Below are 25,032 nucleotides of genomic sequence, written 5' to 3' on the forward strand. Positions count from 1 at the left end.
TGTTACATAGCATTCCTTTTGCCACCTGTTTTCCTAGCTCCTCCTGATTATTATCGAAATGTTCATTTAGTACACAATAGAAAGCGAAGAGATCTCCCAGTTGTCGATTATACTGAGACGGCATGGGACAAGTATGTAGATTTCAATAAAGGTATCTTTCCCTATATAGGTACAATATCAAATAGTAAGCTGATACGTAGACTAACCAAGACTCTTGAAGCTGTAGTAAACGAGACTATAGCCGCCCTAGGCAATCTGACAGAGGAACAATCAGCGATGAGAATTGTTGTTCTTCAGAATCGTCTTGTTCTTGACGTCATCCTGGCCGATAGGGGCGGAGCTTGCAGGGTCATCGGATCCAGCTGCTGCATATTCATACCAGAAAATTCGCCATCTGTATATAAAGCTATAACACGCCTTCATAAGATTGTGAGCCAGATACACGAGAATCCAGGCACTTGGACGTGGTCCGGGTGGTTTTGGAGTGTGATATCAGCCTGGGGATGGAGAGTTCTATCCTTCCTAGGAATTGGCCTTCTTATGCTCTTCAGTTGCTGTTTATGCCTGCAATGTGGACCAGCGATTTGTGGTCTGTGTGCCACATCGTGCATTCCATATCAAGGTTCTCGTTCAAAATGCCGGAAGAAGAAGGAAGAAGAAATGATGCTCCATGAGCAAATCGATGGAATAATGAAGATTGATATCTCTTGAAGGGCAAGTAGGGGACAAGGAGGGAATGTGGAAATGTGGATTTTCCTGGTCAGTTATGTCCCCTATCTTGGACCCCAACGATTCTATATGCATGTTACAAGTACATGTATGTTCCCTCCAGTTCCAGTTTCCAAGACGCAAACATATGTGCGTCCACCATCAACATGTTCTCTGTCAGATCCGCCATCAATGGGCTGGATATTCGAGTATGAAGTATGAAAGGCCACCGACTTTATATGGCTAAGTTACTCTATTTTTACAGTTCAGGCAGAATAGGCCCGATTCTGTCCTCAAAGCCTTTCCCTGCTCTCTGTCTCTGACAGCTTCAGCTTGAGCTCGCATCTGTATCCATGAACTTTGTCCTACTCCCTGTGCAGCTAACGGTGCCTGCCTCGGCCAGTTTCGCCTGCCTGCCAAGAAGCTGTATTTCACCTTCGAATTATCTACTTTGCTTTTCAGCCGATGCATTCCTGTCTAGTGATTTAGGCAAACATTTCCTTTAGCTCCAAGCAAAGGACTCGGCCTTTCCATCCTCATGCAAGTAATTCATAGCCCTGTCACCATGGAATATTCCCCTCCTCTCGCATTCAGTGTAGACATTTAGACGCTTGTACACACACGCACAGTCAGTATAGAATAGATTCTGTCCGAGAGTCCTTCCTTGTGGATAACATAGTTCTCTAAACATAGGATGTTAGATATGATTTGGGATTAGGTTGACTTGACCCCCCAGACTTTTCGTCTCCACATGTAGAGCTAAATGTCAAGTCCCCTTCACCCCCTAGTTGCACGTCAATTACACGTCATGCTGCTGCGCGCGCATCTATGTTAAGTATTATCTTATAGATCCACCTATGTGTGATAATCAGAGCCAATCATGTTTCTTCTTGCTCATTATTACGCCTAGTTTCGATTACGTATTTACTATGTCATTTCTCTTATCAATTGTTACACCCTCTACATTCGTTTCATTGTAATGTATGACCTATAAAAGTTACTTCTTGTCAATAAAGTATTGTACTTCACTTCCTGAACCCTCGTGGTGACGGAACCTGAAGGCCGCCACTCGAGTCGGCCATTTTGGAATAAAGCTCATTCAGAAAACCTCTTATACCACGGATTCTGCCTCTTATTATTCTGAGCTATTTTACTTTATTTTAGATTCCGTATGAAATTCAGTCTAGGTAAAAGAATATTTACCACAGGTAGGATGGGCACTAGAAGCAAGACACACCATGAAGAGCAACAGTGTGACTGTGATGGCATACACACAGACCATGGAGGGAAGGTGGGAGGGGGTCAGGGGCAGCTAACTGACCACACAGGGAAGGTGGGAGGGGCCATGGCAGCACAGAAGACCATGCATGGCAAGTGGGAGGGTTAGTGGCAGAACAATGGCTATGATGGGCAAGAAGGAGGGTGCAGGGGCATCCACAAAGGACGATGGAGGATAGAAGGGAGGGTCAGGACCTGTGCACAGACAAGAAAGTTTAGGGGAAGGGGCCTCACAACAGACCGCACGGGGCAGGCAGGAGGAGCAGTTGCAGCACAACAGACCAGGGAGGGCAGAAGGGTGTGGCAGTACAATGGACCATGTGGACAAGAGGAAGAGGATAGGGGCATGGCATGTGGACAGGCAGGGTGGAGGTGGCAGGGACAAGTTACAGTCATCTGACAATGCTAGGCAGGTGGGAGGGGAGTGGCAGCTCAACAGAACACTCAGAGTAGATAGGAGTGGCAGGTCCATGGAACATGGTGGGCAAAAAGGATGGAGCAGGGGCATGCACAAAGACATCGGAGGGTAGGGGGAAGGAGAATAGGGGCAGCAAGCTAAGCACAGAGTTTAAGCAGGAGGTCAATGATGGGACATAGAATTGGGCAATGGAGGGCAGGAGGAGTGGACTGGTACATCATACTAAATTGAGGGCAGTGGCAGCACATCAGACCATGCATGGCAGGAGGGAGGAGGCTAGTCCATGGATTCACACAACAGAGGATAGGGAGGAGGGGGATGGGGCAGCAAGCTAACTGTTCAGAGAAGGCGGGTATTAGGAGCTTTATTGTTTTTAAAACGTGTGTCTGTGCGAACTACTTAAAATATGAACAAGTATGCAGCATAATCTCACTTTTATTCAGGAAGAAGAGGACGTTTTGTGACTGTGACTCCGGGCTCACTTGGCAGAAACACCCCCTGACCCTCCACCCCCTATCGCAAAATGTAATGCCCGTGAAAAGGGTAGGTGAACACAGTGTTATATAGAACATAGTCCTGAGAGCACGATTGAAAATGAAAACTAGATATAGTGTATGGTATAAACTATGCACCAAAAAGTGTGATATAAGATGAACCGGGCGTGAAATATAATATGCAATACATTGTGCGCAATGACAGATTCATTGGAGAGCGCGAGATAGCACAGGCACTAGCGCGTGCTATGCGATATGCGCCTTGGAGTGTAATATGCACAGGGCAGTGTTGTGTAACCTAACTAGTCTCTAAAGTTGTAATATAAAATATGTGCTGGGGAGTGTAACGTTGCATATTCACTGTGACAAAGATATGCATCCCAGATTGTAATATGTATGGCATAGCACTGTGCGTTATAACATAGGCATCGAGGAAGGCACGTTAGATGGGGCAATATAACCTGTGCGAAGACAAGTGTGGCATGACATATTCACGGGGTGGTGTTACAGTGCACATGGGCTAGAGAGTGTCATAGGATATGCACTAGCTGGTGGAATACAACACAGAGGTGTGTGGAACTCAGCAGGCAATGGTGGGTGTAACACAGCATTGGGCTCTGCCAGGAGCGCGCTGTGACTCTCAAGTGATGTTTGTCCCCTTTCCAGAGAGTAAAATAAAAAGTATTACACATCCGGCAGTGGATGTGTGTTTTATTAATCGTGAGGGGGGTTTCTTGCATAGTTTTGGTCGAATTTTTGTCGAATACCCTTTGAATGGCTTGGTGTGCATGTATATTAAATGTGCCCGTCAATAGCTACCCATGTTTGTATAAATAAACAACAAGGGTGTCTACCGAGATTAGGCACGGTAGGGCATCAGACATGTCAGAGCTTCACTAGTGGTGTAAATACATTCCACGTGGATTCATTGTATGCATAGTCGCCTTTTAATGAATATCACGCAAATCGTCATGGTGATAGGTACGTACGGTTTGTCCAGCATGTCCTAGGTGTGTCTATAAATATATATTTTTTTAAAATAATAAAAAACAGTGGCCGGCCCTGGGGATTGGGGTCAAAAAAATATAATTAGGAGGCAGGCCCTGGGGGATGGGGTCATCAGGGCCAATAAATTAGAATAAGAAGGGGAACCACACAGCCCCCTTCTTAAAAAATTTAAATAAATAAAAGACTGGCATCGTGCCGGAGGTGACGCCCCCCTCCTTGCAGCACTCTGCAAACGCGCCCCCTGGCGAGTTGTAAGTTGGGGAATTAATTCCTCTTCAATACTGAGGGTCCCTGAGGGCCAACTAACCCAACAGGCATCTCCAGTATGCGCCAGGGAGCTGCGCTGCAGACAGGTGTTATGAGGCCAAGCCCCTTTTTACACCTCTCTGCAACGCAGCTCTGTGGCGCTTACTGGAGGTACCTAGTGGTCTAGTTTGACCCTAGGGACCCTTAGGATTCAAGGGGACTTAATCTCTCAACTTAGAACAGCCACAGGGCGCGTTTACACAGTGGTGAAGGGAGGGGACGGGGCCTGAGGTGACGTGTGCAAACACGCACTATGGCACGTTTTAAATTGGGGATATAATTTCCCTTCAATACTGAGGGCCCCTGGTGGCTAACTATCCCACCAAGTGCTTCCAGTAAGCGCCACTGAGCTGCATTGCAGAGAGGTGGTCCAGGACGTGCCACTTTTTACACCTCTCTGCAACGCAGCTCTGTGGCACTTACTGGAGGTACCTAGTGGGCTAGTTGGACCCTAGGGACCCTCAGGATTCAAATGAACTTAATCTCCCAACTAAAAACGGACACAGGGCGTGTTTACACAGTGGTGAAGGGAGGGGACGGGGCCTGAGTTAACGTGTGCAAAAACGCCCTGTGGCCTGTTTTAAGAGGTAGTTTTAATCCCCCTGCCCTATTATATACTAGGGGCTTACAGAGGAGGTCATGCTAATCACAGGGGGACCCCAACGCATAATGTTCCCTAGTGTATGTAGGTGTTTTCACTGTATTCTAAGTGTCTTTTAACATAGCACTGGCTCTAGGACTGGTTAGTCAGACTCAGTTACCACCAGTATCCGTCCGAAAAAGTTGAGGGTACAGGATGATTTTGCAACAAGGCTTCTTTCTGCTCTTCTTTTTGTACTTTCTGCACGTTACCCTTCTTCCTGCACTTTTCTTCGTCTTTGAGGACTTCTGTTGCTTCTTTCTGCACTTCTTTTTTTTCTTTCTGTGCATTTTTTCTTCTTTCTTCACATGTCCTATCTCTGTAGGCATAGTTAGAAATTAGCATTTAAAAAACCTTTGAAATTCACAGAAAAAAACATAGGTTTCAGGCACGTTATAGTTAGGAATTAGCATTTAAAAAACCTCAGAAATTCACTGAAAAAACCATAGGTTTCAGGGGTGTTCTAGTTAGCTGGACTTTTCACTTGTACAAAACCATTGAAATTCCCCCGTTATAGTTAGTTCAGCTAACTATAACTCGCGCGCCCGCAATGCACTGCTAATGACGTCACATATTACATCACTCATGATATGGTCAGTGACATCACTCATGACATCACTGATGACATCACTGATGACATCACTGATGAAATCATCCTTGTGATAGAGTGGCAGACCTCCTCTCACCCTAATATAACCCTTGATACACACATTCAAAAATAGAGACTACAATTTTCAAAACAATGGACATACCAATACCAGTTACAACAACCTCCAGTAATTCTAAGATCCACATACACATCCACTCATTCACCAACAGTCCTATACAGTCACTCATACATGTACTCACTCATCATATGTACTCATACACCTATACATCCTGTTACACAATGCCACTCATCCATAGAGTTACTCACACACATAGTCACTCATGCTAATAAAGACTCAAACATACATTTACTTGCATATACAGTTATACACACACCACCACACTTACTTCTACGGAAACTTACACATACTTAGTCTTTTAAACAATCACTTATAGAAACACATACTTATTCATACAGGAACTCTTTCAATCTCTCACTCTCACATATACTCACTTATATACACCAATAGTCACATATACTAGTTTAAAACATATGTAGTTACTCATAAAGACACTATTGAGACAGTCATTCACTCACTAACACACCCATACACACACTCATCCACCCATACAGTCCTGCACACATGCTGTCTTCAACACATACAAACAGTGAGTCACTCATTCATGCAACTATGCACTACGTAATACCCCCCACCGAACCATGCAGACACTCAGACTAATACTCAAAAAACCAACTAATAACCTATATAGACACCCATGTAGCTACTCACCAACCCATGCAGCCACTTATACACAAAGTGAGAGACTGATACAGATATTTACATATTTAAACATTACTCACTAAGCCATGTATTCACTATGATACACTTAATCAGTCAGTTACACAATCAATTTTTCAAAAACAAATCATCCATTTAGACACCTATATACCCATTTATTCTTCCATCGACCTAGAGATATACATATATAAAACATATTTAATTTTCAGAAAAACACACATTCACTGGATGATGTCATCAGTGATGTCATCAGTGATGTCATTTGAGATGTCATCAGTGATGTCATGAGTGATGTCACTGACCATGTCATGAGTGATGTAATATGTGACGTCATCAGCAGTGCATTGCGGGCGCGCGAGTTATAGTTAGCTGAACTAACTATAACGGGGGAATTTCAATGGTTTTGTACAAGTGAAAAGTCCAGCTAACTATAACACCCCTGCAACCTATGGTTTTTTCAGTGAATTTCTGAGGTTTTTTAAATGCTAATTCCTAACTATAACGTGCCTGAAACCTATGGTTTTTTCTGTGAATATAGATATATATATAAATTCACTGAAAAAACCATAGGTTTCAGGGGTGTTATAGTTAGCTGAACTTTTCACTTGTACAAAACCATTGAAATTCCCCCGTTATAGTTAGTTCAGCTAACTATAACTCGCGCGCCCGCAATGCACTGCTGATGACGTCACATATTACATCACTCATGACATGGTCAGTGACATCACTCATGACATCACTGATGACATCTCAAATGACATCACTGATGACATCATCCAGTGAATGTGTGTTTTTCTGAAAATTAAATATGTTTTATATATGTATATCTCAAGGTCGATGGAAGAATAAATGGGTATATAAGTGTCTAAATGGATGATTTGTTTTTGAAAAATTGATTGTGTAACTGACTGATTAAGTGTATCATAGTGAATACATGGCTTAGTGAGTAATGTTTAACTATGTAAATATCTGTATCAGTCTCTCACTTTGTGTATAAGTGGCTGCATGGGTTGGTGAGTAGCTACATGGGTGTCTATATAGGTTATTAGTTGGTTTTTTGAGTATCAGTCTGAGTGTCTGCATAGTTCGGTGGGGGTATTATGTAGTGCATAGGTGCATGAATGAGTGACTCACTCTTTGTATGTGTTGAAGACAGCATGTGTGCAGGACTGTATGGGTGGATGAGTGTGTGTATGGGTGTGTTAGCGAATGAATGACTGTCTCAATAGTGTCTTTATGAGTAACTACATATGTTTTAAACTAGTATATGTGACTATTGGTGTATATAAGTGAGTATATGTGAGAGTGAGAGATTGAAAGAGTTCCTGTATGAATAAGTATGTGTTTCTATAAGTGATTGTTTAAAAGACTAAGTATGTGTAAGTTTCCGTAGAAGTAAGTGTGGTGGTGTGTGTATAACTGTATATGCAAATAAATGTATGTTTGATTCCTTATTAGCATGAGTGACTATGTGTGTGAGTAACTCTATGGATGAGTGGCATTGTGTAACAGGATGTATAGGTGTATGAGTACATATGATGAGTGAATACATGTATGAGTGACTGTATAGGACTGTTGGTGAATGAGTGGATGTGTATGTGGATCTTAGAATTACTGAAGAGGTTGCTGTAACTGGTATTGGTATGTCCATTGTTTTGAAAAGTTTAGTCTCTATTTTTGAATGTGTGTATCAAAGGTTATATTAGGGTGAGAGGAGGTCTGCCACTCTATCACAAGGATGATGTCATCAGTGATGTCATCAGTGATGTCATTTGAGATGTCATCAGTGATGTCATGAGTGATGTCACTGACCATCTCATGAGTGATGTAATATGTGACATCATCAACAGTGCATTGCGGGCGCGCAAGTTATAGTTAGCTGAACTAACTATAACGGGGGAATTTCAATGGTTTTGTACAAGTGAAAAGTTCAGCTAACTATAACACCCCTGAAACCTATGGTTTTTTCAATGAATTTCTGAGGTTTTTTAAATGCTAATTTCTAACTATGCCTACAGAGATAGGTCATGTGAAGAAAGAAGTAAAAATGCACAGAAAAAAAAAAAGAAGTGCAGAAAGAAGCAAAAGAAGTCCTCAAAGACGAAGAATAGTGCAGGAAGAAGGATAACGTGCAGAAAGAACAAAAAGAAGAGCAGAAAGAAGCCTTGTTGCAAAATCATCCTGTACCCTCAACTTTTTCAGACGGATACTGGTGGTAACTGAGTCTGACTAACCAGTCCTAGAGCCAGTGCTATGTTAAAAGACACTTAGAATACAGTGAAAACACCTACATACACTAGGGAACATTATGCGTTGGGGTCCCCCTGTGATTAGCATGACCTCCTCTGTAAGCCCCTAGTATATAATAGGGCAGGGGGATTAAAACTACCTCTTAAAACAGGCCACAGGGCGTTTTTGCACACGTTAACTCAGGCCCCGTCCCCTCCCTTCACCACTGTGTAAACACGCCCTGTGTCCGTTTTTAGTTGGGAGATTAAGTTCATTTGAATCCTGAGGGTCCCTAGGGTCCAACTAGCCCACTAGGTACCTCCAGTAAGTGCCACAGAGCTGCGTTGCAGAGAGGTGTAAAAAGTGGCACGGCCTGGACCACCTCTCTGCAATGCAGCTCAGTGGCGCTTACTGGAAGCACTTGGTGGGCTAGTTAGCCCCCAGGGGCCCTCAGTATTGAAGGAAAATTATATCCCCAATTTAAAACGTGCCATAGTGCGTGTTTGCACACGTCACCTCAGGCCCGTCCCCTCCCTTCACCACTGTGTAAACGCTCCCTGTGGCTGTTCTAAGTTGAGAGATTAAGTCCCCTTGAATCCTAAGGGTCCCTAGGGTCAAACTAGACCACTAGGTACCTCCAGTAAGCGCCACAGAGCTGCGTTGCAGAGAGGTGTAAAAAGGGGCTTGGCCTCAGAACACCTGTCTGCAGCGCAGCTCCCTGGTTCATACTGGAGATGCCTGTTGGGCTAGTTGGCCCTCAGGGACCCTCAGTATTGAAGAGGAATTAATTCCCCAACTTACAACTCGCCAGGGGGCGCGTTTGCAGAGTGCTGCAAGGAGGGGGCGTGGCCTCCGGCACGATGCCAGTCTTTTATTTATTTTAATTTTTTAAGAAGGGGGGCTGTGTGGTTCCACTTCTTATTCTAATTTATTGGCCCTGATGACCCCATCCCCCAGGGCCTGTCTCCTAATTATATTTTTTTGACCCCAATCCCCAGGGCCGGCCACTGTTTTTTATTATTTTTAAAAAATATATATTTATAGACACACCTAGGACATGCTGGACAAACCGTACGTACCTATCACCATGACGATTTGCGTGATATTCATTAAAAGGCGACTATGCATACAATGAATCCACGTGGAATGTATTTACACCACTAGTGAAGCTCTGACATGTCTGATGCCCTACCGTGCCTAATCCCGGTAGACACCCTTGTCGTTTATTTATACAAACATGGGTAGCTATTGACGGGCACATTTAATACACATGCACACCAAGCCATTCAAAGGGGATTCGACAAAAATTGGACCAAAACTATGCAAGAAACCCCCCTCACGGTTAATAAAACACACATCCACTGCCGGATGTGTAATACTTTTTATTTTACTCTCTGGAAAGGGGACGAACATCACTTGAGAGTCACAGCGCGCTCCTGGCAGAGCCCAATGCTGTGTTACACCCACCATTGCCTGCTGAGTGCCACACACCTCTGTGTTGTATTCCACTAGCTAGTGCATATGCTATGACACTCTCTAGCCCATGTGCACTGTAACACCACCCCATGAATATGTCATGCCACACTTGTCTTCGCACGGGTTATATTGCCCCATCTAACGTGCCTTCCTCGATGCCTATGTTATAACGCACAGTGCTATGCCATACATATTACAATCTGGGATCCATATCTTTGTCACAGTGCATATGCAACGTTACACTCCCCAGCACATATTTTATATTACAACTTTAGAGACTAGTTAGGTTACACAACACTGCCCTGTGCATATTACACCCCAAGGCGCATATCGCATAGCACGCGCTAGTGCCTGTGCTATCTCGCGCTCTCCAATGAATCTGTCATTGCGCACAATGTATTGCATATTATATTTCATGCCCGGTTCATCTTATATCACACTTTTTGGTGCATAGTTTATACCATACACTATATCTAGTTTTCATTTTCAATCGTGCTCTCAGGACTATGTTCTATATAACACTGTGTTCACCTACCCTTTTCACGGGCATTACATTTTGCGATAGGGGGTGGAGGGTCAGGGGGTGTTTCTGCCAAGTGAGCCCGGAGTCACAGTCACAAACGTCCTCTTCTTCCTGAATAAAAGTGAGATTATGCTGCATACTTGTTCATATTTTAAGTAGTTCGCACAGACACACGTTTTAAAAACAATAAAGTTCCTAATACCCGCCTTCTCTGAACAGTTAGCTTGCTGCCCCATCCCCCTCCTCCCTATCCTCTGTTGTGTGAATCCATGGACTAGCCTCCTCCCTCCTGCCATGCATGGTCTGATGTGCTGCCACTGCCCTCAATTTAGTATGATGTACCAGTCCACTCCTCCTGCCCTCCATTGCCCAATTCTATGCCCCATCATTGACCTCCTGCTTAAACTCTGTGCTTAGCTTGCTGCCCCTATTCTCCTTCCCCCTGCCCTCCGATGTCTTTGTGTATGCCCCTGCTCCATCCTTTTTGCCCACCATGTTCCATGGACCTGCCCCTCCTATCTACTCTGAGTGTTCTGTTGAGCTGCCACTCCCCTCCCACCTGCCTAGCATTGTCAGATGACTGTAACCTGTCCCTGCCACCTCCACCCTGCCTGTCCACATGCCATGCCCCTATCCTCTTCCTCCTGTCCTACATGGTCCATTGTACTGCCACACCCTTCTGCCCTCCCTGGTCTGTTGTGCTGCAACTGCTCCTCCTGCCTGCCCCGTGCGGTCTGTTGTGAGGCCCCTTCCCCTGAACTTTCTTGTCTGTGCACAGGTCCTGACCCTCCCTTCTATCCTCCATCGTCCTTTGTGCATGCCCCTGCACCCTCCTTCTTGCCCATCATAGCCATTGTGCTACCCCTAACCCTCCCACTTGCCATGCATGGTCTTCTGTGCTGCCATGGCCCCTCCCACCTTCCCTGTGTGGTCAGTTAGCTGCCCCTGAACCCCTCCCACCTTCCCTCCATGGTCTGTGTGTATGCCATCACAGTCTCAATGTTGCTCTTCATGGTGTGTCTTGCTTCTAGTGCCCATCCTGCCTGACCTCCATGGCTATCTTGCTGCTCCTGCTGGAGCAGAGTTTTCTGTTGAAAATGTATTGACTTTTAAGCTCCAGTTTTGTTTATATGTTATGATTAAAATTACTAATTTATAATCACTAATTATTAGTTTTGTTAAAAGTCTTGATTAACCAACATTACTAATGAGAGAAATTACACGTGGGATTGCATATATGTTGCTTAAATAACACGTGAACTAAGTTGATGTGCAATTTAATTAAATAGGTGTTGCTAAAGTGCTATTTGTTTCGTGTTTACGCTTTTAAAATAACGTGCTATGATGCTTTCTTGTGTCGCAGATTGCTAGGTAATTACATACACATAAGGGTATTAGTGGGGATTAACACTGTATAATCATTATGATGTGGTAACGTTGTTTTGTGTTTCTTTTAATTAAGATGGTCCGTTTTGGCCTAAACAAAGATGGCTGCTATTTACAGCCTGCGCTCGAGTGATTGAGATGTGACGAGAGGCCTTGCTGAACATGGTTGGAAGTCACCTGACCACAGCCTCTGTCTGATTTAAAAGTTTCCGTGAGGACAGCAGCTCCGGGCATGCTTCCAATTGCCCTTGGAAAAGAATAAAGCCACAATGAACAAAGATAAACCTCGGTGGCTCTGCTATGGTACCAAGGAAGCGCATTCATGAATGTATCGCTTGCAAACTCGAGTTTCCTTCTTCCGTGTTTTTATTTTTGTGATTTTTCCTGAGCGGAGGTTTTTCTAAATGTTACCAAGCGACATCCTTTCCTTTTCGCTCTGCTCAGCGGCTCAACGGACATTCAGAGTTTATTTGTTACATTTATTTTGCTAGTTTTGTTATAAATATTACTAGACTAGAGAGGGTCTGTAGCTTTAGCATTTTGCATTTGAGGCCACTTCTTCCTGAACCTATGCTCGTGAGGATCGATGCTGATCGAGAGGACGGCGACTCGGGAGACTTTACTGAGAGACCTGTCCTGACCCATTTAGCTAGAATAGGTAACTATGAGAATAATGATCTTGCTATTGATTGACTTTCATCTGAATTAATTTAGATAAACAACCATTTGTTTGAATTCCAGTGTCGGGTGGTTATTTCTTTGTCATTTATTGAGTTTCAAATGTTTCCCCTATGTTTTAAAATCATGACTCAGGACAATTTCTTTATGGTCGCATTGACCTCGCTTTAGATGCAGATTGGTTTAGGTTTCTCTCATATATTCAGTGTGGATAGAGTAATAGAATGAATGTTAGTGTAATGGGCCCTAGCGTATAAAGAGTGTATGTGCGTGCGACTGTAGGTTTACTCTGTCCGCGGAAGTAGGGAGAATTTATACGCGCCGATCTGCAGCAGTTTCCTGGTAGCAGAGGATGGTTTTAGATTATTGTCGTGATCTGATAGAGTGCTTGTACATAGGCTTTTGATTTATTGATTTAGTGATTGATGTTGGTATATGTACTAATACTATATGTTGTAGTCGTCGTGTTGAGTTTTATGTAGTGTGTACGGCTTCTGGAACTTGGGAGCTGGTGACGGTTCCGTAGTAGGGCAGAGGGAAGTGAGTGCTGCTCTCGGGAAAAACGGGATTGTTGGCCCTGTACGTATGCGGGGAAAAACGTGTGACAATTGAAGTTGCGCGTCACATTGTCTGGGTTCGGAATAGGTGACATCGTTGTGTGTTACTATTAGGGATATATTTTCAGTATAAAAGGAGTGCGTATGGTAGCGAAGGTTATCTGTGAATCTCTGGTCTTAAGTCCCAGGGATCCGTAAGGTTCGCCGTTAAAGCTTATCGCTGGAGTAGTAATAGGTATTCTCTGAGCTTGTCTAAAGGACTGGGCAGAGGTAAGCGCTGCTTGGTTAACGCGTGTTATAATTCTGTAGTGGGACAGACTGTTCGCTGTTCTCGGGAAAGGCAGGATTCTGTGTGGTTGTGCTACATTTTCTGGTGTGAAAGTGCGTGAATGTATGAGCATTCAGTTGATTGTAAGACTCTTTGGAGCAGTCCTAGAGGAAACAGTTAATGGATGCATGTTAGAAGGGCAGAGTAGAGGGATGTGCTACTGTGTCAACGAAAGTAATAATTCCGTGGTAGAGCAGAGGCAAGCGCTGTTCTAGAGAGAAGCGGGATTCTTGTGAGAAAGATTTTCTTTACTATTCTGTGGTTAGCGAAGCAGACAATGGAGATGTTTATATGTTGTAACTAATAGATTTTGTAGAATCTGAAACGAAGTCTACTGAGAAGGCTTTGTAAAGGAGGGGTAGACGAGTGACAGGAGACAGAGCAGAAGCGTCTGCAGCGGTGACGTCAGGGAGTCATACAGACCGCGCTGTGATTGGGTAGTGGATCAGAACAGTGCTCGCGCTGGGATTGGTGCGTTGGTGTGAGCCGCGCAGGGATTGGAAGGAGTACAGGGTGACGTAGACGCTCCAGGATTGGTGCGTTGGTGTAAGTCGCGCTGTTATTGGACAGGAGATCGTACAGTTGCAGAAGGGACTAGAGAATATTGGTAAACGTTAAAATGTATTACCAACCGGAGGAAAAGAAGAAGAAATCCTTGTTCGGTAAAATTAAAAGATGGTTTGACAAGGATAAAAACATAATAACTAGAGAAGGTGAATTGCTACCTCCGACGAAAACTCCTGCATCCTTCATGGTTGCGAAATATGGGTATCATACCTGTATATGGTTAGATAACTGGGCTAAGTACACTAAGGAGGATGGTGTTTAAGCGTTTCCGGAACATGGTTCATTTAATTTGGCCGTGTTGAGAAATTTACGGGAAAAAATGATGTGTCTAGAGCCTAGACCAAGGCCGACACAGTTCGAGGCGTTGGTGGAATGGGAAGATGAGGTGCATGAGCGAGAAAAGCAGAGGAGTGGAGGCAACTATAGGTATATGTTCGGGAGAAAATATGATCGTGAAACTCATCATGATCGAATGAGGAGATGGCGAGATGCTAGTATGTCAGAGGGATTATATCCTATGAGAACTGTTGAGGAAGCGGAAGGGAGGAAGGGTACAGAAAAGGTGCCTGATGCAGAAGTGAGAAGGTATGGGGCTAATGATTACGAGGATGAGGTCTTGGATGATATGATTTACAAGAGACCACCTCCATATAGACCAGAACCAGAAGAGAACACGCCAGTTGCTACTCCTGTAAGAGATACTTTACGGATTATTAAAACTGAGGCTGTGACACCTGATCTGAAAAGTGGTAGCTCTTTCATGGAAAGGGAAAGAGAGAGAGAGCGGGAGAGAGAGAATCGAGTCAATGATGAGAAAACAAGAGAATTAGCCAGAACCACATCTGAGCTGTCTGAGAAAATTAGAGAGCTGACGAAAAATCTAGAAGCTGTTACAGTGCCTGTAACCATAGGTCCGGTTGTGCCTATTTTTGATAAGCAAAGAATGGGTGAAAATGGTTTGACAGTTCCTTATGTTGGAAATGGTTTGGTTGGTACTTGTTCTTTGGAGGAATCAGGAATGAGAACGGGAAGAAATAATTTGAGACAGCTGAGACATGACACATGTAGTGGAGGATTAGATGTGCAGTCTAATTCAGGATTGAATACTGGTTGTTTGGGAGGAACGATTTTGGAACCACAGAGGATGACAGAACAAGTGGGTGCGGTGAAAAAGTCTACAGAAATAACAGCTGAGGATTTGAATGATTGGTTGAAAGTTCTTCAAAAGAAGGATAAAGATTCACAGGCAATTGATGTAGCCAGGTTGCGCATAGAATTGGAGGAGCTTATTGCAGGAACAATTCCTACAGATATACTGAAAAACCATCATGATGGAGAGTTGTTATTCATGTGCAAGAGTATCACCTGGAGGGCTAAAAGTACACATGACAGGTTAAAAGCAATAGCGAGTGAACAAGGAGTTGACATGGATAAGGTGAAAGCTTTGCAGAAGCCTTACAGGGTGGATTTCTCCGACAAGGACATTGAGAATCTAAATGGTGTTGGTAGAACAGGGCAGATTAAGGAAATGATTGCCTTATTGCGAAAATGGGGTGATGTGGAAAAGTGGAAGGATAGGTGGTACAAGAAAAGGGAAGATTCAGTGGACAGGACTTATTCAGCTTTCCCTATGAGAGAAAAAGAAAAAACAGTGGATGCTTATCCTATGAGAGAGATTCCTGGAGGAGGATATGTACATGTCTCATGGACTAGACAGGATATTTTGTCATTTACGAATGATTTTCCTCGACTGAGAGAAAAGCCTGTCGAGTGGTATAGGCAGGTAGACAGGTTTGTGAAATTGTCAAAGGTGCTGTGGATTGATCTGAATAGTCTGTTTGATATAATTGTTCCAGCAGACTTATGGGCAGAGTGTAAAATAGTTGTAGATTGGCCTGCTAAGGAGTATCCAAGAGATCCGAAAACAGGAGCACCAGATCCAGAGGTGATGAAGAAATATGATCAGGTTATTGTGTTCCTGAAAAATAAGGTACCCCCAAAAGAGACAGACTGGGTAAAGATAGATCGAACACATCAGGAAGCGAAAGAATCAGTTCATGCTTTTTACGAAAGGCTGATACTGGCTTTTAAACAGTTCAGTGGAGATGAACACCTGGGTGACAAGGATTTGAGTCATTTTGTATACAGATTTGTATATGGCTTGAGACCTGAAATTAGCGAAAGAATACGTGAGCACACAGTTGATTGGCAGAGTAAAAAGATTGATGAAATCTTGAGACATGCAAAGTACTTCAGTGATGAGATTGAAGCAAAACAGAGAAAGCTGAAAGAAAAGGCAATGTGGGCACAGGTGAAGGTTGCTGAAAGACAAGAAGCACAGATGGTGGAACAAGCGAATAATCAAGGAAATAGACCCAGATATGCAGGAAAAGGGAAGGGGAATCTAGAAGAAGCAAAGAAAAAGTTCCCTTGTCACAACTGTGGACAATTGGGGCATTGGAGATCCGAGTGTACCAATCCACCATTAGTGAGTAATGAGAATAAACCCTTAAATCAACAGGTGCAGAACGAGGGGTGTAATCATCAGCAGCAACAGCAGAAGGTTGTCAGACAGCAGAGTCAAGAGCCAAAACCGCCCTTGCCGCAGAATAGAGGGTCCCAAAAGTATAACCAGGACTCAGGATTCTACAATGATGAGCAGGTAAACAAACCGAGACGTTCAAACCCGGTACAGCAGTACTGGTTAAAGAATGAGGGGAGTGAGTCTGAAGGGGACTATTGACGGTGCCGAAGAGAGGAGGAAGAGTGCATACTTGGTGCAACTCTAGAAATAGACCAGGCAGGACCATTTGTAGATGGGAAAATAAATGGGGAGAGTGTTACTTTTTTGGTAGGCACAGGAGCGAACAGATCAACTGTCAGGTCAGTAGATATTAGAAATCTTCCTCTCTCGGACGAAGCAATCCAAGTGGTTGGTGTAGCCAATACACAGATTAGGACTCGTCTTACCGAATCAGTAAGGGTAAGAATAGGGAAATTCTCAGATATTCACAGGTTTGTAGTCTGTGACACTAGTCCAGTGAACTTGTTAGGTAGGGACCTATTGTGTAAGATGAACTGCACAATTTTTTGTACTCCGGATGGAATAGCTTTTGAGACACCAGATGAGGATGTTTTGTACAGGATGACTCTAGATAATAGAGAGAGTGAGATTGTTGGTACATATGCTGTGTTTAATCCAGATGATTTGCCTCAGGAGTTGAGACACACAGTCAAAACAGCGGTTTGGGATTTTACTGGAGAAGATGTGGGATTGATGAATAATGTAGATCCAGTGAAGATTTCAGTGAAAGAGGGGATTGTTTATCCTAATATTCCTCAGTACAGATTGACACCGGAGAAAATTGAGGGAATAACCCCTATAATCGACAAAATGATTCAACAGGGTGTTTTGAGAGAGTTACTGAGTAGCCCGTGTAATTCACCGATAATGGGGCTAAAGAAACCTAATGGAAAGTTCAGGATTGTACAAGATTTGAGAAAAGTTAACAAAATTGTAGTGGCATGTTGTCCCATTGTGCCAAATCCGTCAGTGATTTTGTATCAGATTCCTCATGATGCTGAGTGGTACACGGTGATTGATTTGTGTCATGCTTTCTTTTCAATTCCATTGCACCATGACAGCCAGCCGATTTTTGCATTTCGGTTTGGACAGCGTATTTTAGCATGGTGTCGTATCCCACAGGGGTATACAGAGAGTCCTTCGATATTCAATCAGTTGTTGAAGAAATCATTGGAGAGTTTGATCATGCCTGAAAGCTCAGTACTAGTGCAGTACATCGATGACCTACTTGTGGCATTGAAGACACGTGAAGCTTGTGAAATAGATACCATAGCTTTACTGAATCATCTGGCAGATGGAGGGTTAAAGGTATCTCCAGCCAAATTGCACTTTTGCAAGAAAGAGGTGCATTATCTTGGACACAATATTGAAAAAGGTCTGAGAAAGGTGACCGATGACAGAATCAAAATTATCAGAGGAATGAGAGCCCCGATGACCCAGAGAGAAGTGAGGATGTTTCTGGGGATGGTGGGTTATTGTCGTCAGTGGATAAGTAATTTCTCCCTGATAGCAAAGCCACTGATTAAATTGACTAAAAGTGAGGTGAGAGACCCATTGGAATTGGATGGAGAACAAATGGCAGCATTTGAGGAGTTGAAGAGCAGAATGTGTGAAGCCCCTGCTTTGGGAATGCCAGACTATGAGAAAGAGTTTGAGTTATACTGCAGTGAGAGAAATGGTTGTGCACTTTCAGTGTTGATTCAGAAGCATGGACAACTGAGAAGGCCAATTGCGTACATCTCATCGACACTTGACCCTGTAGCTGTGGGTTTGCCAGGTTGTCTAAAAGCAGTAGCTGCTACATGCAGAAGCTTGGAACAGAGTGAGGGTATAATAATGGGATATCCTGTAAGGGTATTCGTACCTCATGACGGCAATTATTTTGACAAGAAGCAGGACTCAGTACATGTCACATAGTCGGCTGACTAAATATGAGAAAATCATTCTGGGAGCATCAAATGTGACTCTTGAGAGATGTGTGAATGTGAATCCAGCAACTCTGTTGCCAGATGCTGACAATGTGAATGTGGGAGATGATGTTGATCATGATTGTTTGGATGTGCTTGACTACTGCACAAAACCTAGACCAGATATAAGAGATTTGCCACTGCCTGAGAGTGATCATGTGCTGTTTGTGGATGGATCATGTCTAAGGACTGATGATGGTGTGCTGAGTGCAGCATATGCGGTGTGCAAGGTTTCAGAAGTTATGGAAGCTTCGCCTTTGAAAGGAGTAAGATCTGCTCAGGTAGCTGAATTGGTGGCATTGACGAAAGCTTGTAAGATTGGGAAAAATCTGAGAGTGACTGTGATGACTGATAGTCAGTATGGATTTGGAGTGGTTCATGATTTTGGCCAGTTATGGCTACAGAGAGGTTTCTTGACGTCGAGTGGGACTCCAATAAAGAATGCAGAAGTGATTGGGAAGTTGCTTGAGGCGATACAGCTGCCTAAAGAGCTAGCAGTTGTGAAGTGTGCTGCTCATGGACAAGGAGATGATGTTGTTACTCTTGGTAATCGTTTTGCCAATGACATAGCACAGTATTGTGCAAAGAACAATCATTCGATTAATAGGGCACGAGAAAGGGAGATGTCTTTTTGTTCTGTGATGTTTACTAATGTCCTGGAAACGTGGGATGAAGTGAAACAGTTGCAGGATGAGGCAGGAGATGAGAAAATTAGAGATTGGATTAAGGCAGGTTGTGCCCCAAGAGAAGCAGATCATGTTTGGATCTATAGAGACGGAAGACCAGTCAGGCCTAATTCCGTGCTGTCGACAATGGCAAGAATGTATCATGGCCAGGGACATCTGGGGAGGGATGCGATGATTAGGTCTTTTAAACAAACCTGGTACAATGCAAAGTTCAGGCTAATTGCAGAGAGCATCTGTCAGAGATGTTTGATTTGTCAGCAGTTCAATACTGGGAAAAAGACAGTGGTGAGCCTAGGAACAATAGGCAGAGAAGGAGGTCCTTTTACCAGAATGCAAATAGATTTCATTGAAATGCCCCAAGTGAACAGATTGAGGTATGTTCTAGTGGTAGTCTGTTTGTTCTCAAGATGGGTGGAGGCCTATCCGACTAGGAGGAATGATGGAATAACAGTTGCAAAGTTACTGTTAAGAGAGTTGATTCCTAGGTACGGGTTCCCAGTGACAATTGAGTCGGACAGAGGTGGACACTTCTACAATGAGCTCATGGGTTTAATTTGTGAAGCATTGAGCATACAGCAGAAGCTACATTGTGCACACAGACCAGAGGCTTCTGGTGTTGTTGAGCAGATAAATGGCACAATCAAAAACCGAATTGGTAAGATGTGTTTAGCCACTGGAATGAAATGGCCTGATGTCTTGCCTCTAGTGCTAATGACTATTAGGTCTACTCCAGATAGAACCACAGGTTTGAGTCCACACGAAATATTAATGGGACGTGCAATGAGACATGCATTTGTGCCTGTCAACAAGTTGATGACAATAACTGATGACATCATTTTGGATTACTGTAAAGGCTTGGCTGACACAGTTCATTCTGTGTTTCACCAGGTTGGAGAAGACGCTACTACACTTGAAAAGAAGCAAGCTCATGATCTGAGTCCAGGAGACTGGGTGAGGATTAAAGTACACAGAAGAAGAAATTGCTTGGTTCCAAGGTGGGGAAGGCCAAGACAAGTTATTCTGACTACGACAACTGCAGTAAAGTGTGCCGGTGTGAAAAACTGGGTGCATGCAAGTCATACTCTGAGAGTTCCAAATCCAAAAGATGGGACTGGTAAAGAGTATTTTGAAGAGTCAGATTCCAGTGATGATGCAGAAACTGAACCAGTGAGAGGAAGAAAGAATCCTGAAAGGGGTGAAGGAGAAAGAGAGTCTGGTGATTCTTTTTTCTTTCCAAGAGAGGCTTCAAGAAAAACATTGGGAGTCTCAGAGGAGAGATCGGATTCTGTAAGAGTGCCTGAAGTTCCAACAAGCAGTAGAGAAGAAAGAAGAGAAAAGACCAGTTCCACAGAGACTACTCCTGAATCAGATGAGGAGGTTGAAAATCCACTTGAGATTACACCTGAGGAGGCAGGGTCAGTAGAAGATAGAGAGGGACAGATTGCGGAAGACCCCCGAGGAGGTGTAGGGAACATTCCTGATAAGCTAGGTGAAGGGACAAGTAGACAGCAAGAAGATTGCGTGTCGGAGACCCGAGGAGGGACAGAAATTGGGAAATCTCAATCAGTTGTGGAAAAGACTGTGGAGCGAAAGAAAATTGTTGAAGGACAAGAGGCAAATGAAACAGAATCAGATGAGAGTGAGAATGAGAAATCAGAGGGTCGAGTTCTGAGAAAGAGAACTTGGATCGGAGAAAGAAATAATAAAGAAGTGAGACCGAAAAGGGTTGTAAGAGGAGATCTTTGGCCTAACAGAATAAAGAGGCTAAGGTACAGACTGACACTGGCAAATTCATCGAAAGCTGAACAGGTGAACGAGGTGTCGAGTCAGAATCAAGCAAAAGGGGAAAAACAAAAGGTCTCAAAAGAACCAGAGGAGATCAAGAGAATCAGAAAACCTAACCAGAAGTATAGGTCACCGGAATGGACGTACGTGGCACTGTCTGAAGGTGAAGAGGCAGAAAGTCAAGGAAATCCAGAGGGGACCGTACGAGAAGTGGTTGAGGAGAAAACTGTTGGAATCCTGAAAGTTATCTTGACTGACATTGGAGAAGAGTCGGATGCTCAGGATGTTGTTGAAGATCTGATACAATTTGATGTTGCTGAAGAAGAAGTGAAAAGTGATGAAAATCCAAGTTGAGTGAACAAAAGGAGTCACTTGGAGAAGAGTAAAAAGAAGAAAATCTGAGATTGGCTGTTTGAAATAATCTAGTGTTCTGGTGTTTCAGTAGTGGAGTAGTAGAGGCTAAGTCAAAAGACACTGCCAAAGTAGTAAAATGGCTAACACAGAGAATAATCAAAGTAGATGTGCCTTCTTGAAAAGATGGTGTAGAATGTGCTGCTGCTGTGCTGGATTATTAATGCTAATATGGGGTGTATTAGCTTTACTAGTTACTTTTAGAGTCACGATAGACATTTTTGGAATACATACTGAGAATGTGACTAGCATAGAGAAGAGTTCACAGAAAGTAGTTCCAACTAGAAGTAGTAACATTTACATACATAAAGATAGGTCGATTAATGATTTTTCTAGCAATGTTTTTTCAAAGTTGTTGTACGAATACGTAAAGACAATGGAAGTTAGGGATTGCTACGTTTGTATGCAATTACCTGCATCCGTTTCAGAAGGTGTTACTTATCACCATTTACCAGCTACGTATGGGATTTCATGTAGTGTGTTAAGTAGTGTTTTTTATTTGTTGGGGAAAATAGATTATGAAATGTCTAACAAAGATAACATTTTTGGGCAATTGCCTATGAATAAAAAGCTGAATCCAGCTAAAGAAGCTAACATTTTTGGTGAGATTTTTATTGAGAAAGAAGAATTAACATTAGATTACATTTTTAGAAACAATTTAACTTGCAGTTTGAAAGAAGAGGAGAAGGCTTTCCTAGACATGGTAGAGGAAAGGAGAATGAGCATGCATGAAAAGGCAGGGAAATATAAAGTGAGTGAGACAATATGGGATATTGAGATGGGAAAGGAATTGAGGAATGGGGCTAGTCCAACTTTAGCTTTAGATGCACCACAGAAGGGTAAACTATGCATTACCAGAAAGAAATCCCAATATGATCGGTATTTTGTTGGGACTAGTGAGTGTCATGATACATACTTCATTGCAACAGGATGGGGTTTTAAAGGTGGAGAAGATCCAGTTTTCCCAGGAGTGTATTATGTTTGTGGGAACAAGGCTTATTACAAGTTGCCTGACCATTGGTATGGCACGTGTTATGTGGGCCTGGTTTTTCCAAAGATTTTTCATATAGATAGGATAGAAGATGTAGAAAACATTAATTTACTAAAACGTTTTAAGAGAGAAACTTGGTCAGAAATTGTGGGTGATATTTTTGGAGCTTTAATTCCAGCAGTGGGAATTTCTTTAAATGCATATGGAATTCGGAAACTGTCAACAGTGGCGGATCGCTTATCGACAAGTACCGCTGGAGGGTTTCTTTTGGTAAATACGGAAATGATTGCCGTACGTGCCATGTCTATGCAAAATCGACTTGCCCTTGATATTCTATTGGCCAAGGAGGGTGGAGTTTGTGGAATGCTGAAGGTTCAACATTGTTGCACTTACATTCCTGATGAAAGCAAAGATCTAAAGGTCTATATCAAAAATATTACTGATTTGCATAAAGAATTAGTACCACTGGAAGCTGAAAGTATTTGGACTAAAATAGCTAATAAGATAGTTGCTGTTAAGAGTTTTATTGCTAAAATAGGTAGTACCATTATTGGTAAAATATTATTTCCATTGACATGTGTAATTGTTGCTTTATTGATACTAAGATTGGGGTGTTTGTGTTGTAAAATCAGGGGAGGGAAAAAGAGAATAATTAGAGGAAATACTGAAAAGAAACAAAAGAGGTCAAGGAGAGACCCACAAGAGATAGAATTAGAAGAATTGAGGGAGAGTGTTTACTTGGAGTCGAAGAGGGATGATGTGAGAGAGTCTGGTGTTTAATGTTGTGTCATAAAAGACATTTTCAATTTCTCCTAAAATTGGGACAACATTTTTTTTTTGGGTTGGTTTTTGTGGTGATAATATATCACCAAAGGGGGGATTGCTGGAGCAGAGTTTTCTGTTGAAAATTTATTGAGTTTTAAGCTCCAGTTTTGTTTATATGTTATGATTAAAATTACTAATTTATAATCACTAATTATTAGTTTTGTTAAAAGTCTTGATTAACCAACATTACTAATGAGAGAAATTACACGTGGGAATGCATATATGTTGCTTAAATAATACGTGAACTAAGTTGATGTGCAATTTAATTAAATAGGTGTTGCTAAAGTGCTATTTGTTTCGTGTTTACGCTTTTAAAATAACGTGCTATGATGCTTTCTTGTGTCGCAGATTGCTAGGTAATTACATACACATAAGGGTATTAGTGGGGATTAACACTGTATAATCATTATGATGTGGTAACTTTGTTTTGTGTTTCTTTTAATTAAGATGGTCCGTTTTGGCCTAAACAAAGATGGCTGCTATTTACAGCCTGCGCTCGAGTGATTGAGATGTGACGAGAGGCCTTGCTGAACATGGTTGGAAGTCACCTGACCACAGCCTCTGTCTGATTTAAAAGTTTCCGTGAGGACAGCAGCTCCGGGCATGCTTCCAATTGCCCTTGGAAAAGAATAAAGCCACAATGAACAAAGATAAACCTGCGGTGGCTCTGCTATGGTACCAAGGAAGAGCATTCATGAATGTATCGCTTGCAAACTCGAGTTTCCTTCTTCCGTGTTTTTATTTTTGTGATTTTTCCTGAGCGGAGGTTTTTCTAAATGTTACCAAGCGACATCCTTTCCTGTTCGCTCTGCTCAGCGGCTCAACGGACATTCAGAGTTTATTTGTTACATTTATTTTGCTAGTTTTGTTATAAATATTACTAGACTAGAGAGGGTCTGTAGCTTTAGCATTTTGCATTTGAGGCCACTTCTTCCTGAACCTATCCTCGTGAGGATCGATGCTGATCGAGAGGACGGCGACTCGGGAGACTTTACTGAGAGACCTGTCCTGACCCATTTAGCTAGAATAGGTAACTATGAGAATAATGATCTTGCTATTGATTGACTTTCATCTGAATTAATTTAGATAAACAACCATTTGTTTGAATTCCAGTATCGGGTGGTTATTTCTTTGTCATTTATTGAGTTTCAAATGTTTTCCCTATGTTTTAAAATCATGACTCAGGACAATTTCTTTATGGTCGCATTGACCTCGCTTTAGATGCAGATTGGTTTAGGTTTCTCTCATATATTCAGTGTGGATAGAGTAATAGAATGAATGTTAGTGTAATGGGCCCTAGCGTATGAAGAGTGTATGTGCGTGCAACTGTAGGTTTACTCTGTCCGCGGAAGTAGGGAGAATTTATATGCGCCGATCTGCAGCACTCCTGCCCTGCCGCCTTGCCCCCAGCCCTCTGTTTACATGTGCAGACCCCTACTCCCTCCCTCCTGGCTTGTCTGTTCCATTGTAATGCCCCTGATCCATCCCTCCTGCCCTTTATGGTCTGTTATGCTGCAGCTTTCTCTCCTGTCTGTCCATTATGGTCCTGCCTCTTGCCCCTCTGTTCTCTGTTGTCCATGTGCATGGTCCTGTCCCCTCCCTCTTGCTTTCTATGGATTGTTGTGCTGCACTCCCGTCCCGCATGCCCTGTGTGGTGTATTGTGCTTCTGCAAACCCTGATGCCTGCCCTGCAGGGTCAGTTTGGTGCACCTCTCCATGTCCCTCCTGTCCTCTGTTATCCAAGTCCATGTCCCTACCCCATTTCCTTCCATGATCCAATGTACCATACTTGCGAACAT

The sequence above is a fragment of the Triturus cristatus genome, chromosome 1_1, assembly GCF_964204655.1.
Source record: "Triturus cristatus chromosome 1_1, aTriCri1.1, whole genome shotgun sequence".
Taxonomy (NCBI): domain Eukaryota; kingdom Metazoa; phylum Chordata; class Amphibia; order Caudata; family Salamandridae; genus Triturus; species Triturus cristatus.